Here is a 16973-nt window from a genome sequence, read left to right as displayed (position 1 = left end):
CTCAGCCTGCAGGGGTGCTAGAAAAAGCTTCGGCTGCTTCTGGACTCTGTTCTCATGCTGAAACCCGCCTGTCCCCGCTCCTTCCTTGAACTAGCGGGTACTAAGCTCAGGCACTTTCCCGGGCTGGAAGATGATCAAGGGAGTGGGTGACCATATCTGCCCCCCCTCCCTCCTCGCCCGACTCGCTCCTAAGCGTCAACGCTGCGGGAGGGGGGCTCTGGCAAAAGGACCAAGGCCTCCCTAATGAACTGGGGTGGGAAATGTGTCGTCCGCCCCGCCTTGCGGGAGCGCCAATGATTTCCTCCCTCGCCCAGCCGCGCTCGCCCCCGCAGCGCCACAGGCGTCTCTTCGCCTCTTCTGAGCTTCTCCCGATTTTGTTTCGTGACTCGGACATGCCTTGAAGAGCTCCAGGATTTCCCCTGTACCTCCCCCCTCCACACCGCAGCCTTCTCGAGGTCTGACCTCCAGGCAGATGTGATGAGCAATTTGACAGGAAAATCCCTGTCTCCTCGCCTTTCCCTCACGGAAAATTCCCGTTCCCGGATCCGCGGGGGAGCGTAGCCCGCACCCCACAAAGGATGCTCAGGCGTTGCCCCGCTTCATCTACCCAAGAGACCAACTGGTTATCAGAGGCGGGAGGGGAGGACTCAAAAAGCGTCGAAGAGATGGGGCTGGGGCGGGTGGGGGTTGGTGACTGAAAAGCTCCTATAATAAAATTAACAGCGGAGTTGTTGTGCGAAGTAAATAAATAGTCAATGATCCCATTGTGGAGCCGAGCGCAGGCGGCACAGATCGCGGCGGGCTCGCAGCAACTGGGCTCCGGCCGCTGTGACTTGCAGCTTAATCGGTCCCACAGCACATCCCTTAATTACTTGCAGCACACTTCCATGGCCGACAGAAAATTCATTAGTCAGTTCATTTGCCTGAAGCGGCAACGGAGATAACGCTTGTTAAAAGCAAACACACTGCTAAAGCAAAGCGCTTCATGCCACCCTGGGCGGTGAAGGGAGCTGGGCAGGAGGTGCCACTCCAGGACTTCAGGATTAAGCGGGTTGCGGGTGGAAAACTGAGGAGAAGAACGTCGTGGAAAGCTGAGCTCTGTGCCATCCTGCAGGAGGGAAAGGAGTGGCGAGGATTGCCACGGGAGTAACCAAGTCATCTCCACGATCTCCGGGAAGGCGAGGCAGGTTAACGCTGCAAGAGCAGGCACAGGGTGGGAAGCATATGAGGTCGGATGAGCAAATGTTTGTGCAAGCACTGACTCGGTGATTTCACTCCTCTTTTTTTTTTTATCGCTGACTGCTTTTGCTTTGTTACTTACTATCCAGAGTTTTCTGACCAGTGAACAAACAGAGAACAAGTCAAACATAAAAACACATGAGTCAAAGGTGTCACTCTAAGATGACAGAAAGGAAGGCAGGGGAAGAAAAGGGGTATGGTTCTAACGTTGCAGATGGATTGTGTAATACCCTCATGTAGTCACTTCATCTCAACTACAGTGATGTAGAGCCTTTTCCCTTGTTGCCTGGGTTACATTTCTGTCCAGACGTGAAATTCTCAATGCTTTCCTCAGCCAACAGCAGTTTACAAAGAATTAGGTCCTCTCTGACAAGAAAGAGGTTCCCAGTGCCACCAGTGCTGTTATCATTACCTATTGTTACCTATTGTTAGGATATTTAGGGACTTTCCATATGTCTCATTAGTAGTCAAATGAAGAATATTGGAGCAGGAAAGTTGGATCAACAAGCCTAAGTTCACACTGCAAGGCAGGAACATAATGGGAAGACACTCTATGATTGTCCTTTCTCAGGTGTTGACTACTGCAAAACTCCTTCATTTCAATACTGACAGAACTTCTTATGTTTCTTCCCAGTTACACTGTAGGAACTTTGAGCTTTATCGGTACTGACCACTAGAAAAAAACAGGAAAGCACAGGCCCAGTTTGTCAGTATCCAAAATGAGACGTACCAGAGAATTTCCTACACAAGGTCCTAGACTGTAACCAGAAAAAACAAAACAAAACAAAACAACACAACAAAAAACAACATCAGAAAACAAACAAATAAAAACCCACAACCCCCCAGCCCAGCCCCCAAACTTCTTTACTTTCTTGCTTCTTTTTTATTGTTGACTATTTTAATTGAAATTTACAAATTTATCAAATAAGAATATACACGTCATCTTTACAATTTTTATAAATGCAAATAAGAATTTAACGCCATTAAAAAATAAACACATTTGCAAAGATCTTTGTGAGAATGGTTTTTTGGTTTGTTTGTTTTTCCCAGCATTATTTTTAAACATTTAAAATGAAATTATCTGGGTTTATTACATTCCCGTTAGGTGCATTTACACCTCAAAGTTAGGAGTAATATAAACTTGCAGCCTAATTCCTTTAGGGTTTCAAAAATGAAATTACCAAAGGATGACAGATACATCCTTTCCCCACTGAAGTCTATCATGACTACCCAGTACATCTGAATATTTAATACTTTTTTCTTTCCTGCTTTGTCTTTCAATTTAGGTCAGCTATGATAACGTAAACATGGACAAAATTTATGATCTTTCAAAAGAGTTTCCATCAAATATTTTTCATAACACCAGATCTACAAAGACCCCAAACCAACCAAAATAACAAATTCTGGATGCTGTGGCTTAACAGCCCTAAACAAATTCTGTCCAATTTAATGACCCAGATCTGAGTACTGACATTTGTTCAAGATGAGTGGTTCACAGCTTGTGCCCTGCCACAGAAAACACTGAAGCAAACCTTTGGGACTTCAGATTGCAGACAACTGAGTTTTTTGTTCTTTCTGCCAGACATTGTTTTATTTTTTTTTTTTTTTACCCTCTTGCAGTTGTGAACAACACTGTGTGGTTTTTCAGGAAATCTGTCTGCTACTGCTATGACATAAATATTTTTGGTACAGCTCATGGGCAAAGAAAGAAGTGTTGTTGCTATTTTGGCCAAGGAAAATCCTCCCAAGTGTTGTCTTTTCACAGCTTTTAATGATGATCTTGTATACTCATATTCTTGGTCAAACTGCCTCCATGTCCTTTCAAACAGAAGAATGAGTCAAAGAAGGATGGAATAAAAGCAAAAAAAATCTGTCTAAAAGAAACAAATCCCTTTTTTTGTATTATCCACTTGAGGGAGACAATGAGCCATAGGTTAAATCCGTATGTCAGTTTGATGGACCACATACAAAAGTGATGAAGAATTTGTACCCATCGTGTGTTATTGCTAATTTTAAAAGCACTGAGCTGTGTAACATAGTAGGCATGATGTTTCTCATAGCACTACATTGATCTGTTCATCAGACAGTTTTCTTCTCTTTCCTTTTTGCCTAGCAAGATGGGATGGGATCATCCAATGACTTTGGCTGATAGGTCTTAAACAGGAATCTTTCAAGATGTTATTCCATAACTCTAGAATTAATATCTCACATTTGGACAACCTCACCTGGTTCAAGACCTTTGACTCACTTTATGGTTTAAGAGATGTACCAAAGTGTATTACATTCTAAGAGGGCTAAAATAGATACTACCAGAAGCCACAAAAGAATAAAGCTTAACCTGTGTCTGAATGCCTTTGGAGATACATACATACATGGCTTGGAAGTTTTATTTTATTTGGTGCCAGTCACGATGCATTGTACAATATTCTCCAACAGACTGCCATATTTTGAAGTCCTCCCGGCAGACCTTCATGGCTTAGCTATCATTATTGTTAGAAAATACTCTGATGTTTGCCTCAAGCAGCCTTATGGCAATTGACAATCATCACTCTTCCCCTTACCTGCAGAGGACATAAAAACGAGTTTTTATTCCTCTCTCTAAAGCTATCTTCTGAACAACTGAATAAATATTATGCAGGAAGTGAAATGTCACTCCTTTCTTGAAGAAGGGCAAGTAGGAGGATGCAGGAAGCTCCAGACCAGTCAGCTTCATCTCAGTTCCTGCAAAAGTGATAGGGAAACTAATCCTGAAAACCATTTCCAGGTACATGAAGAGCAGTAAAATCATTAGGAGTAGTCAGCATAGATTCACTGAGGGAAAGTCATGTTTGACCAACTAGACAAACTTTTAAAATTAGGTGACCATCTTGGTGGATGAGGGGAGAGCAGTGGCTATTGCCTACTGCACTGTTTCCTATAAGATCCTCATAAAGAAGTTGTTGATGTATGGGCCAGATGAGGAGATGGTGAGGTGGGTGGAAAACTGGTTGAATGGCCAGGCCCAGAGGATGATGATCAGTAGCATGACATCTAGTGGGAGGCCAGTAACTACCAATGTACTCCAGGGGACATTACTCCATCCATTTAATTCCACGTCTTCATTAATGATGTGGATGATGGGGCAGAGTGCACCTTCAGCCAGTTTGCCAATGACACCAAACTGGGACAAGCAGCTAATACATGAGAGGATTGTGCTGTCATCCAGAAGGATGTTTACAGGCTGGAGAAGTGGTCTGACAGGAACCACATGAAGTTCAACAAAGGCAAGTGCAGGGTCCTGCACCTGGGAAGGAACAATCCTCCAATTTGCAGTTGTTTAGCTGCAATGCAGCTTGGCAGGAAAAGCACTGGGATCCCAGTTAAACATGAGCTAGGAATGTACTGTTGTGGAAAAGGCTGATGGTATCCTGGGCAGCATTAAGAGAAGTGTTGCTAGTCATGTTGAGGGAGGTGATCCTTACCCCCCAGTTAGCACTGGTGAGACCACACCTGAAGTAATGAGTCCAGTTCTGGGCTCCTGAGTACAAGAGACACATGGACAAACTGGAAAGAGTCCAACAAAAGGAGATGAAGAAGGGACTGAAGGATCTGCCATATGAAGAAGAGCTGAGAAATCTGGAACTGGTTAGCCTGGAGAAGAGACGTTACAGGGAGGAACTTCTAAATGTATGTAAATATCTAAAGGGAGGGTGCAAAGCAGATGGAGCCAGACTCTATTCAGTGGTGCTCAGTGACAGGATCAGAGATAAAAGCCACCAACTGAAACACAGGATGAACATCAGCAAACACTTTTTTACTGTGAGCATAACCAAGGATCTGCACAGGTTATCCAGAGAGTGAATGGAGTCTCCCTCCTGGAAGATATCCACCTGTCTGGACATCTTCCCAGGTAAACAGCTGTAGGTGGCCTCACTTGATTAGGGAGAGGATTAGACTAAAAGACCTTCAGAGGTCCCTTCCAGTCTCAACCATTCTTGTTGATTTTCTTGTGTCTCCCCCAGTCCACTCTATTCAGGATGATTTCTAAGTATCTCATACCTGTTTTTGTCCGTGTTTCTAATTGGTCAATATCACTGCATTACAGTGAGCAGAACTGTATACAGTACAGAAAATGCTACAACAGAAAATACTACAACAAAAGCAGTGAGTGGAAAGAAGGACTATTATTACTGTTTTCAGGTTCCCATCTTGTTCAGAAATCCCAATATGATGTTTGACTCCTTTGCAATAGCATGAGACTAGTTTCATATCTGCTGTGTCACAGTAATATCTATGTGCTTTTCTGCTTAACTACCCCCTGATTAGTTGCTTCCTCACTCGCACTTGCTGAACATTTACTCCCAAGTGTAGAAACTTGTTCTTGTCCAATATCATTCTTATTTTTTTCCAGAACACTACTTCAATTCATTGAAACACATTCTAAATTCTAGGCCTAACCAGCAACATTTCTGCAGTTGATCCTATATAGCCTTCATCAGACATTTAAATGAGGCATCCAAGTCATTAATATTTGCAACAGCAAATATGCAATAGCAGCATAGCAGGTCATAAAGAATTCTAGAGAAGTCCTTTTTTTTTTTTTTCTCTCCTTGAGGTTCAACAGCATACCAATAAAACTGTTTTGCACCAACTTCTACATTCTATTTTGCTTATGCAAGTGTCATGTCTTAGGTTTATTCTTAGAAACTCTATAGCCTTGTTTATGAATACTAATATATTTTATCAAAAGTCTTATCCTTGTGCTTTGTTCTTTGAGCCCAATAGAATTTCCCCCTCCCACCTTCTAACAGAAAAATTTATAAATAGGAATATGTATTTCTCAATTTAATGAATTTGTGTGTCTCTAGATTTTTACAAATCCAGTGCTAATTTAGATGAATGGAAGAAAAATATTAATAGATGGACCAATAAATCCTTCTGGCTATAAACTAAGCTTTGTAAAAAAAAAATAAAGGCGAAACCTAAGTGGAGCAAATTACGTGACCGGAACCTACTTTTGCATCTAAACTTAGAAGTAGTCATAATGGGTACAAAATTAAATAATTTAAGAAACCCCAACAAAACCCAAACAAAACGACACAAAACCACCACCAGTTAATTTTGTACAAGCACAGTACTTAAACATCTATGAGTGAAATTGCTGGTTTATGTCTTAAACAAGAACTGGATACACCACCTGATAACAGAGCCTTAAACAGCACTACGCTCGATATTAAAAATAAGACTTTAATTTCATTAATGGGGAGTGGAAGTTTCTCTAGCATGAGATAATGCCTAACAGATAGGTAACCTTGAACTGTAAATATGGAAGAGGGCATTCTAATAATGGGAAGAAACTTCAATTTAACTTTGCAATTGAATTGTTACTCAAATAAGATTTAAACTCCAGCAATAAGATAATAACTAAATGGATCTATCATCATTGTGGTTTTTTCATGTCTCGCTCAGTATATACCACATAAACAATTAATATTAATCATGTATCAATGAGCTGCAATAGTTTTTGTAGAACTGTACTGCTACATTGCCAATATATTGGCAATTACACCCAAACTCTCCATACATGGGCAACTCTGTGTTTGTTGATCGCATTTACAATATTAAAAGATAACTGATTTCCAAGTGTCTGAGTTATTTATTCACTGTGAATTTAGAGAACTAACTTTCAAGGGGAAATATCATAGCAGGGTACTTAGGTACTAGATTGTTTGAAATGCCTAATATTAGAGTGATAATATAAATAGGATTCATAGGTGATATTTTTGTGGTTAATATACAGGTGAGAATAGACCTTCATCCTCAAATATGCAGCCATTTAAACCCAGTCTATTATACAGTCTGATGAATTATAATTAATGCTATTTCTTTTCCTGGGATTTAGAAATTGACATAAATCCACTGTCAAGATTCAGATATATGGCACTATATCTCCCATATTAATTGTGGTGACAGCCACACAGTAGCTAAGCTGTCAGTACTAGCTACTCATTAGGACAACTGGTAAAGTGTGCTCCATTGACTTCAGACTCAGAACAGAAGAATTAAAGTCTACTAGGGTGTAGAAAATTACAATATCTGTGCAGTGTCTAAATCTCTTTGAGGTTTTGGAAAGTGAATTTCACCCAAAGCAAGCCTACGCTTCTAATCTACCTTGAAATTATTTTAGTTAGACTATATAAAGTGTATTTGGTCCATTTCATAGGAGGAAAGGAAATTGCTCCACTATTCAAACCTAAGCATTTTATCAGATATGGAAAGTCATTTCTAGTACATGAAAATACCCCTTGGGGCACATTCCTCTACAATATGCATCTTAAGTAGATAGGAAGTCACATACCATGGCATTATATTATAAAATAGAATAATGACCTACTTTAGCAATGATAACTATAAGCGAAATAATGGGGCCACAAAAATATGTAAAAATAAACACCTTTATTAAGTATTTCTAACTCTTTTTTTTATAGAATCACGGAATTGTTTAGGTTCTAAAAGACTTCTAAGATCATCAATTCCAACAATTAACCTAGCACGGCCATGCTCACAACTAAAACATACACCACATCCACATGCCTTTTGAGCACTTTTAGGGATGACAACTCTACCACTTCCATGGGCAGTCTGTTCCAATGCCTGAACACCCTATCAGTGAAGAAAGTTTTCCTAATATCTAATCTAAACCTCCTCTGGTGCAGCTTGACATCATTTCCTCTTGTCCTGTCTTTTGTTACCTGGGAGAAGAGACTGACACCCACCTCATTAAAACTCCTGTTAGATAGTTGTAGAGATCAATAAGGTCTCCCTTTGAGCCTCCTTTTGCCCAGGCTAAACAACCCCAGCTCCCTCAGCTGCTCCTCTTGAGACTTGTGCTCCAAAAGCTTCACCAGCTCCATTGCCCTCTAGACATGCTCCAGCATCTCAACTTCTTTTTTTAGTGAGGGGCCCAAAACTGAACACAGGTTTCAAGGGGCAGCCACACCAGTATCAAGTACAAGTGGACAATCATTGTCCTACTCCTGCTGGTCACACTATTTCTTACACAAGCCAGGATGCCATTGGCCTTCTTGGCCATCTGGGCACACCGCTGGCTCGTGTTCATCTGTCAACCAACGCCCCCAGGTTCTTTTCCTTTGGGTCGCTTTACAGCCAAGTCTTTCCCTGCCCCAAGCCTTTACCCCTATGTGGCATTGTTGTGACCAAAATGTAGGATCTGGCACTTTTCCTTGTTGTACCTCATACAATTGGCCTTGGCCCATCAATCCAGCCTTCTTATAGTCCATCAAATCAATACTCCCAGCTTAGTGTCATCTACAAACTTGTTGAGGGTGCACCCAATTCTCTCATTCAGATTATTGATAAAGACATTAAATAGGACTGGCACAAACCCTGAGCTTTGTGGAACATCACTTGTAACTGTCCCTCAGCTGGATTTTACTCCATTCACCACCAAGCTCTGAGCCAGCCATTGAGACAGTTTTTACCTGGTGAACAGTGCGTCTGTCCACACCATGAACAGTCAGTTTCTCCAGGAGAATGCTGTGGGAAACCATTCCAAAATTCATGGCCTTTCCTGACCCTTAAGCCTGTCACCTTGTGGAGAAAGAAACCAAGTTATTCAAGCAGGATCTGCCTTTCCTAAACCTATGCTGGCTGACTCAGATCTCTTGGTTGTCCTGCATGTGTCTCATGATGGCCCGCAAGATGATCTGCTCCAGGACCTTCCTCAGCATGAAGCTCAGAATGTCAGGCCTGTAGTTCCCTGGATTTCCTTCTGACTCTTCTTGTACATGGTCACATTTGCTCACTTCTAGTCAACTGGGATATCCCTGGTCAGCCAGGACTTCTGCTAAATGATGGAGTGTCTTGGTGAACTCTTCCACAAGCTCCCTCAGTACCCTTGGGTGGATGCCATTTGCTCATAGATTTGTGCACGTCTAAGTGGCACAGAAGGTTGCTGACCATTTCATCCCGGTTTATGGCAGCTTCATTCTTCTCTTCATCAGTAACTTCCAGCCCAGGGGGCTGGACACTCAGGGAGCGACTGGTTGCTCTATTAAAGACTGAGACAAAAAAAGATCTCTGTCTTTTCCTTATCCTTTGTCCCTCTGCATCCAGTAAAGGATGGAGATTCTCTTTATCCCTCTTTCTGTTAATGATGTACTTAAAAAAAATGTTTTTGTTGTCTTTTACAGTAGTAGACAGATTAAGTTCTAGATGGGCTTTGACCCTTCTAATTTTTCCCCTGCATAACTTCACAACATCCTGAGTGACCTGTCCCTTCCTCCAAAGGTAATATACTTTCTTTCTTCTTCCTGAATACCAGCCAAAGCTCTCTGTTCAGACAGGCTGGTCTTCTTCTCCACAAACTCATCTTTTGGCCCATGTGGATGGCCTGCCCATGTTTCTCTAGGATTTCCTTCTTAAAGCGCATCCAGTCTTCCCGTACTCCTTTGTCCTTCACAACTGCCCTCCAAGGAACTCTTACAACCAGTCTCCTAAACAAAGTCTGCCCTCCAGAGGTCAAGATAGCAGTTCTGATGATCCACCTGTTTACTTCTCTAAGAATCAAAAACTTCTTAATTTGTGATTGGTGTGCCCAAGACAGTCTCTGCCACATCAGCCACCAGTCCTTCTCTCGTCACAAACAGCAGGTCCAGTGGAACACCCCCCATGGTTGGCTCACCATCCAATACTTTTTATATTTTAAGCATTTTTAAAAACCTTGAGTTCCTTAATTTCTTTGCTATCATTCATTTGCTGGGAACAAAAGTCTTAGCTTCTGGGAGAACAGCTTAAGCATTTTAGTCAGCTCAATTTGAATATTTAGTCAAATACCCTGTCAAATTAGGATCTGATTTAGAGAAATCATTTCACACTGTCCAAGGACTCTCTTCTCTGAAGAGTGTGCTAGTACCTATATGCAAACTAAGAAATAATGATCACATTTTAGAGATGAGAACTGCTTAACGGTCCAGGTTTGGACAGCCACAAAAATAATCTTCATAGCTTAATTACAAGATTTTGTTGAAATACATTGTGCAGGAAAATCTCCTAGAAGTGAAAGGGACAAAGAAGGATGTGTTCTCATTATTTGAGATTGCTGAAACTAGAATTTCAAAGTCACTGAGAGAAAACATGGTGGTTGGACATATTATTTTGAGAGAAAGTTCAGGACATGCAGGAGAGGATGAAACCAGTGCTGTAAATAGCAGAACCTGGACCTGAAACTGAAAATTAGAAAGGGTAAGAGAAACCAAAAAGCTGTTCCAGAATTGACAGTTCCCTGGCTGGGAAGCAGGGAGGAACTTAAGAACAGTATTAGAAGGGAAATAAAATATTCTAATATTACTGAAATTACTGAAATTACTTGAAAGCTGAGAGAAGACACTAGAAGCTGTTGGGAGAGCTGCCAGGAGTGAAACCTTTCTGAAGATGTAAAGAACCACACAAGCTATCTTTGGATAATTTAGGGGAGTTTGGTTCTCCTTAATGCTATATATAATGCAAAACATCTTTATGAAAGCATTTTAAACTCTCATTCGGCAATCTGTAGAATTAGTGTTTTACTCCTAACTTGATATGTTTCTATGTCTATAAATGATGAACACTGAGGTCTTGAAAACACAGAGCATCAGACTTAACAGTCCAGTAAGTCAAATGTCCTACCTAAAGAGAAGATGAGAAACTTTCCAACTCCCTAGATTTACTGAAAAAAAAAAAAAAAGCAAAAAAGCAGTGTCCCTCCACCTTAAGAGTTTATTTTTTTCTCCTCATAGAAAAGAGGCATTAGTCTGGTGTCTTTTGATACAAAAGAGAAGAGATACATCTCCTTTTCTAAAATAGCATTCCCTTTTATAAGCCCTTCAGGAAGAGTATCAAAATCAAATGCAAATTCTTATCTCAACAGGATGAATTTATAATGAACAGTAAGAAGGAGGAGACAAGCATATCATATCAAGACTTAATTTGAAGTCAAATGCTTTGCTGGTTTTGTTTCTTCTTTCAGACTTGACATGAATCCAAGAAGGGAGAACCAGCATTAATGATACTCTCATCTTTCATGTTTTATTAACAAGTCTTTTACAACTGGAAAACAAACAACAACAAAAAAGGACAGGGACAACTCAAAAAATCACTGAAGAGGGAATTGAGACAAAGCACGAAAAAAAAAAGTGAAAGCTAGCTCTTACTAACAATAATTTCTTATACATGTCACTGCAATTTAAATAGAGGGAACCCATACAAACAAATGCAGTAAATCTGAGTTTTCCACTTTTAACCAGAGACGGGAACATTTCCACAAATGATAAGAGTATTTTCATGTAACTCCCTACATTTTACAGTAGATAGCACTGTGAGTCAGATGATTAAATAAAGTTCAGAACTTTGAACAGCAGGTTTTTCCCAGGTCCCACAGGCAAATGAATGGAACTAATAATTTCATATGGGCTTCTATGTGGCAGGTAAAAAGTGTTTTTCAACAGCCTAAGCTGTTTTCTAACAGTTGGTTTATAACACCCAAAGGAGCAGAACAAACTTGGATTAAATCATTTAGATGATATCTGAAACCCACATATCTGTAACTAACATGAGGAACTGCCCTGTCTGTTAACCAAAAAAACAACAACTGACATTGGTGTTATTTACTCCTCTGTTTGTAACAGATCTTGAAGGCAGTATTATCTGCTCTTTCATTGTTAACTGCCAGTTTGGTAAATATGTATTTCAAAATTTAATTACTTTTCCCCTACATTTTTACTTTAGGAAACCCATAAATAAACCTCTACAAGGAAATAAAAAATTTAAATATTTTCAGTTGTAGCCATTCAGAACCTAAAAATACTTTTAAGACTCTAAATGCCACTAAATGCTAATGTCCTCCCCTACACAACTGTCTCAGTTGTAAACACCTTCCCCTCCACCGGGAAAGGTATCATTCACTCCTTTTGATGGGCCATAACTGGCTCAGATGTGAAAACGCCCTCCAGGGAAGTACTGGGACATTCACACATAGGCCTGAGCGTATTCATCCCTTCTGACTGATTCAATTACGCTGATGTGAGAGGCAGCTGTCACGTCTTAGAAGGTGTCCTAAAACATCAAACCCCTCCGCAGTGCCCCAAAATTTTTCCTTATTTGCAGGTTATTTTGTCTTACTTTTCCTGTCACACATTTGATTGTTCAGGTGTGTTCCCCTTTCTGTAAGTATGTATTTGGTACTTAATATCTCAGTCCTTGGCTTTTAAATGCTGAAGATGCTGATTGTGAATAAATTTTCCTAAGGGAAAATAAATAAATACACTCTAAACTAATTCCATGTCTTCTTTCAAATTTATCCCTAAATCTCAGGAGATAAATAGCTAATATATTAGTCCAGAAACAGTTTGATTAAATGAAGGTTTCCTCTTAATCTGTGAGATAGTAATAAGGAAGTAATAAAAAATAAGTAATAAATTTTGCTAACACATCTGGGGCTGGGTCATCACAAAAGACAGATGAATAAAAGTTACCAATTTTCCATCATGAGAGCTGTGAAATTTTGATATGTGTGTTTGAAAGTAAATGCCATCTACAAGTGAAGAAATTTCACTGACATTGACAGGCCCAATGCAAAAACTGAGAGTTTAGAAGGAGACATTTTTCACTGAAGTTATTAATATTTTAAAAAGGTGTGTATCCACCTTTGTTTCTGATTTGCATTCCTGTTGAGATTCTAATGTTCAATATACCCTATGCATCTTCAACCACTCTGACACTGGAAGAGAGAGTAAATGCCAGGAGTTTGAATCAAGGAAAAATTCCTTACATCAATGATCATAGAATTGTTTAGGTTTGAAAAGACCTATAAGATCATTGAGTCTAACCATAAATTCAACACTGCCAAGTCCACCACTAAACCATGTCCCTGTGCCACATCTACATGCATTTTGGCATAAGTACTGGCAATCCATCTCATCTGACCTCTATAACTAAATAACTGAAAACTTCACCTGTTCTTTGAGGAATCTTTCCTCTATCCATCTCACCTGTTTCATTTCTGAAAAAAATCTTGTTGGTCCACTGATCTGACTGCATCAAAATGCTTGATCAGTGACCTTATATAATGGTGATTGCTACGGGGACAGAATATTTAGTAATATTTGTACATTTTCATTCAAAAGGCTAAAATGTAGCTCCTTAGCATAATGACAATTTTTAAAAGTTCTTTTTTTAATTTTTTCCCCGCTGGCATACAAACACAGTCAGCAGCAATAGGCAACCCATAAAACATTAAGCATTTTTTTTCTTATAAACAGTGAAGACCAGTCTCCTGAAGTGTTTTGTCAGAAAAGGTCTTAACAGCTAAACAATGTATGTTTTAGTAGAGTTAAATCAGGAAAGACTCCAGAATAATATTTTTACATTTCATAGAAACACAAAATGCTGATACATCTGCAAAGTACAGATAATTTCTATTAATTCAGCCCTATTTTAAATTAGAAATGAGCTTTTAAAATGACAGTAAAGCAAGGTTTGGTTTGGAGGAGGAAATGTGTGGTTTGATGACCTAATCCAAAGTTTGTTGAAGGAAACAGAGAGGCTCAATATATAAGCATGAAAATAAAAACTTTTCAAGAGAGGGAGAAAGGCAGAAGGAAGGGACTAATGTGTAGAATCAGTTATTTGTCAGGTTCTATCAAAATTTCTAGTCACTGATGTCTCTAAGTTTGCCTTGAAACAAGGTGCCTGATTTCTGACATAACATTTACTTACTGTGCGTGCAAACCAATATAAAGGTAGCAAGTGTTTCATAGATTCAGTCATGGGTTTCTATACATAGCATTTTTTTAATCATTACCTTTCTCAAAGTCTTCTTTCAGTTACAAAATATAATGTCAGAATTGCTGAAGTAAATGAAAGAGATTCAAGACATTAAAATCTAGAAGAATACTATCTTCCGGAGGTTTCCTCTTTCTCTTCCTCTTCCTCTTCCTCTTCCTCTTCCTCTCCCTTTTTCTTTCTTCTTTTCAGAATAATTAGGTACTATGTGCAGATTTAAAGGTTTAGAATTTATAAAATAGTGGTATTTTCTATTAATTTTTATTTGGCAAATGGGATAGGATCTAACTGAAAAGCAGGTCAACCAATCTCTTTTTTAGTCAGTGAAACCCAAGATACCGAGTTGAAACACACCTGACTGGAACATAAAACACCAAACACAAATGTGAAGGTTTAAGTTCTAAGTGTCCAAAGATAGTGGTACAAGTCCCATTTACATTGCTTAATTTTTCTTAAAAGGCTTGTTAGTGCATCTATCTTCAGATACTTTAACTGTCAATGTCTAAGAATTTTCTTATATTTCCAAGATTTATTATTTTGTGATAGTTAAGTGATTTTCACAGTGACAATACCAGGCACTTCACTGCTACACTGACCACCACAGCTCTGTTTCAAAGTGCAGAGGAAAAACAGTCTCACTCTTTCACAGTGGTTAGGCTTCTCTAAACCACTTTGAACTAAACTTCTGGAATAGGATTTCTCTGTCCAAATTTAGACTTCAGCATCCAAAATAGCTGTCTAGACTCTTTTAAAATCAGTCACAAAGAGTAAGCTTCCTTACAAAGTGGTGGATCTGACCCATTTACTCAACTACTGTAGGATGAGGCAACTGAAAATAGGTCTTCAAGCAAAGACTGAGTGCAATAAACATTTCTGCTTTTTTGATTATTAAGTAGCTTGGAGGGTTTAACTTTAAATTAGAATATCAATCATGTAATAAGAGAAAGTTTATTTTGGTTTTTTTATATGTAAATAAATATATGTGATTACAATGTACGTGTGGAAATGCAAGTATATGTCTAAGTGTCTAAGAAGATCTTTACTTCCCTCATATATTTAAAAGGGCAGTGTAATATAGGAATTAACTTCCAAATTGCATCATGGAACCAAGTATAGAAAACACCACTTTTCGTATGAGTGTCATCAGAATAATTCACTTCTATATTAGAGGCCATCTGCTTCTATTCTTTGTTTTCTTTGCAGGGATTTACAAAGTTCTTTAACTCTATTTTATGAGCACAACTGCTTGTACAAAACAGTAAAATATACAGCCCTGAAAATTATTAAACCAGTATATAATTTACCCAAGATTGCACAAATATACCCCATTTCTCTATTAACTGCTATTTGACTATGCATAAAATCTATTCATCATAGAAGAATTTTCTCAAACTTAACATTCCAAAGTACCTAAGGAAAACTTTACACTAGCCTTTTAAAACGTCTTAAAAACTTAAAATGTTGGTGGTGTTAGATCAAGAAAAAGGAGTGTTCACCCATGCCAGGGATGCTCAGAGCACACACAGTGCTAAGATCTTACACATGCACAGACTGTGAAATTCAGCATTCCTAATAGAAAACAGTAAGACTGTATCATATATAATAGAGGACAAAATCCTAAACTATTTAAACTTTCATGTTGACTTTACAGTGCAAAGGATGGTTAGCTAGCTCAAGGTGAAGCTCAAGGGTGAATTCACTGCCTGTTTGCTGGCAAGAGCACTCATTTGGTGCTGTAACATAAACACACAGGGTGCCTGGATATGGCATTTCATAAAATTCAGTATAAAATCCCCTCATTCTGATTGACATAGAACATATTCCACATCTGAAGGAGTGGGTAGTTAGGTGAAGAGAATAAAGAAAGTGGATTTCACATAAAACACACCTTATCTTGGTTTTGCACTGCAAATGTCACTCTGTTACTTAGATTGACATTCTGGAACATAATAAACTGGGAAATAACCACAATAAGATAAAAATACTCTTACAGCAACATCTTGCACAAAGTTATGGTCAAGAAGACCTAGAAAAGACTTAGAAAAGTTTAGGCCTGATTTGAAGCCATCAAATTACTACAAACTCTCCCACAAAATTCTTGCAAAATGATAAGTTATAAATAATAATTATTTTATGAATTATAAATTATAGATTCTTGTTGCATTCAGGAGGAAAAAGGTTCTCTTTTCCCAAGTCTGTGACTTTAAGAGATAAACTCGATTCAGCCAAAATAAGAGAATATTAAATGGGAATTGCAACTTTGTTCCATGAAATATTTAACTTTTTTTTTTTTTTTTTTAGGTTTGAACCTCTAGTTCTTCCCTCAGTAAAAAGACTCTTGAAAGACTTTCACATAAACAATGTAAATGCATTAATTTGTTCAGGTAAGGGCATTTTGTGTAATTTTAATTTTATTTTATTTAATTCTTGAGACCAAATATTTATCTCGTGCAGTTGCATGGATCTTGCTGACTGAGTTACAGTGAACTACCTATTCTAGAACTAACCTTGAGCCTCTGAAGAGAACAATGGATTTAATGTTTCTCTGCTAATATCACAACATATTTTTGGGTTGTTGCATCATATTTGTAAGAAACAATAACTATCAAATATCAAAATACAGATTGTAGACCACAAGCTTTCACTTTAAAGTGCATACGTTCATACATAGTTCATTCAATCTATACTAACAATATAATGAGCAAATTGGGTGCTCAATCCAGGTAACATCTAAAATGTTTAAATTCTGACTTCAACCAGAGTCATTTTGCTTTCAGAACTATTCTACTATTAGATCATCACACTGTGAAGTGCAGTTGCATAATATATTGTACAAGATAAAAAAAAACCAAGAAACCCCGGGATCTCAGCAGTGCACCTGCTTTTGTTAAGATTACAGCAGCAATTTAACAAAA

This window comes from Corvus kubaryi, unplaced genomic scaffold (assembly GCF_017639235.1).
Source record: "Corvus kubaryi isolate FWS band 111438036 unplaced genomic scaffold, C.kubaryi_AGA036_p1.0 split3-73, whole genome shotgun sequence".
NCBI lineage: Eukaryota > Metazoa > Chordata > Aves > Passeriformes > Corvidae > Corvus > Corvus kubaryi.
This window is presented reverse-complemented; position numbering follows the sequence as displayed.